The following is a 2,771-nucleotide window of genomic DNA, read 5'->3' on the forward strand; positions in this document are numbered from 1 at the left end:
CTAATCCAATTTACTACCTCTCCATGTAAACCCAGCAACTGAATCTTCCTAACTAACCTCCCATGCAGGACCTTGTCAAAGGCCTTACTGAAGTCTGTGTGGACAACATCCACTGCTTTCACTGCATCCACTTTCCTGGTAACCTCCTTGAAAATCTCTAATAGATTGGTTCAACATGACCTACCACACACAAAGCCATGTTGATTCTCCCTAATAGGTTCCTGTCTATCCAAATACTTGATCTTATCTCTTTGTACTCCTTCCAATAATTTACCTACTACCAATGTCAAACTTACCAGCCTGTAATTTCCTAGATTACTTTTAGAGCCTTTTTTTTTTTTTTTTTTTTTTTTTTTTTCTCAACAATAGAGCAACAGGAGCTATCCTCCAATCCTCCAGCACCTCACCCATAGATACCGACATTTTAAATATATCTACCAGGGCCCCAGCAATTTCAACACTAGTCTCCTTCAAGGTCCAAGGGAATACCTTGTCATGTTCTTGAGATTTATCTATTCTGGTTTGTCTCAAGATAGCAAGCACCTTCTCCTCCTCAATCTGTATAGGTTCCATGACCTCACTACTTGTTTGCCTTATTTCCATTGACTCCATGGCAGTTTCCTTAGTAAATACAGATGCAAAAAAACACATTTAAGATCTCCCCCATTTCTTTTGGTTCCATACATAGCCGACCACACTGATCTTCAAGAGGACTAATTTTATTCCTTACAATCCTTTTGCTCTTAATATTCCTGTGGAAGCTCTTTGAATTATCCTTCACTTTGACTGCCAAAGCAACCTCATGTCTTCTTTTAGCCCTCCTGATTTCTTTAAGTATTTTTTTTGCACTTTTTATATTCCTCAAGCACCTTATTTGCTCCCTGTTTCCTATACATGCATTACATCTCTATCTTTATTAGAGTTCCAATATCCCTTGAGAACCAAGGTTCCTTATTCTTATTCACTTTGCCTTTAATCCTGACAGGAACATACAAATTCTGCACTCAAAATTTCTCCTTTGAAGGCCTCCCACTTACCAATCACATCCTTGCCAGAGGACAACCTGTCCCAATCCACACTTTTTAGATCCTTTCTCATTTCTTCAAATTTGGCCTTTTTTCAGTTTAGAACCTCAACCTGAGGACCAGATCTATCTTTATCCACAATCAAGTTGAAACTAATGATGTTATGATCACTGGAACCAAAGTGTTCCCCTACACACACTTCCGTCACCTGTCCTAAATCATTTCCTAACAGGAGATCTAATATTGCATCCTCTCTAGTTGGTACCTGTATATATTGATTTAGAAAACTAATTACCACCATATACACCCCCTCTATTTGGGACTTTGAATGAACTTTTAACATTTACTTTCACCCCTGCTCCACTATCTGCTCTGGCACTCTGGTTCCCATCCCCCAGCAAATCTAGTTTAAACTCTCCCCATAGCACTAACAAACCTCCCTGTAAGGATATTGGTTCCCCTGTAGCTCAGGTGTAACCTGTCTCTCTTGTACATGTCCCACCTGCACCAGAAGAGGTCCCAATGATCCTGAAATCTGAAACCCTGCCCCCTACACCAATTCTGCAGCCATGTGTTCATCTGCCAGAGCATCCTATTCTTACCCTCACTGTCACGTGGCACAGGTAGCAATCCTGAGGTTACCATCCTTGAGGTCCTGCTTTTTAACTTCCTACCAAACTCTCTATACTCTTCAGGACCTCCTCACTCTTTCATCCTACATCATTGGTACTGATGTGTACCATGACATCTGGCTGATCACCCTCCCACTTCAGAATGCTGTGCACATGATTGGAGACATCCCTAACCTTGATACCCAGGAGGCAACAAACCATCCTGGATTCTGTCATGACCACAGAACCTCCTTTCTGGACCTCTAACTATCAAGTCCCCCATCACTCCTGCTCTCCTCTTCTTCCACCCTCCCTTCTGCACTGCAGAACCAGACTCAGTGCCAGAGATCCGGCTGCCGCAGCTTGTCGTGGTAAGTCATCCCCCCCCAACAGTATCTGAATCAATATACTTTTTGTTGAGGGCCTGCCCTTTTCCTTTCCCTTCCCTCACCTGACGGTAACCCAATTACCTGTGTTGCTCCTTTGGTGTAACTGTAGCTACGATCTATAAACACCTCATTCTCCTGAATGATCCAGAGGTCATCCAGCTCCTGCTCCAGTTCCCTAACATGGTTTGTCAGGAGCTTGCAGCTGGATGCACTTGCAGGTGTTGTCAGGGACACCAGAGATCTCCCTGACTTCCCACATCCTGCAAGAGGAGCACTCCAACATCCTGCCTGGCATTCTTTCTACTCTAAACAAACAAAACAGAACTTTCTGGAACCTACCCTCACCTCTGCCTGTTCACGCTGAAGCCTGTTGAGCCAAAGCCGTCCCACTTTTCTCCCTCTCACTCCACTGCATATGGTGGTCTATTTTAATCTTTGGCACTCTATGTCACGCACCTGTGCAGTCTAGTCTCTTTTCCCCACGCAGTGTTAATATTTATATTAATAAAAAAAAGTCTTCTCTCTGATATCCTTTACTCCTTCACTCTCGGCCTCTTGCTCCGATTTGGTTTCACTTGAACAAATGGACCCAGACTCGGTTGTTCCTCCGAAACTCACTTTATTGTTAATACAAAGAAGTTAGAGAATTGCAAGAAATGCTTTATATTGTACACTACCTACACCACTAATAGGTGGGGCTAACTTAAACAACCCCTAGTAGTCTACACTGCCAAGTATACTTAGCA

The sequence above is a fragment of the Mobula birostris genome, chromosome 4, assembly GCF_030028105.1.
Source record: "Mobula birostris isolate sMobBir1 chromosome 4, sMobBir1.hap1, whole genome shotgun sequence".
NCBI lineage: Eukaryota > Metazoa > Chordata > Chondrichthyes > Myliobatiformes > Myliobatidae > Mobula > Mobula birostris.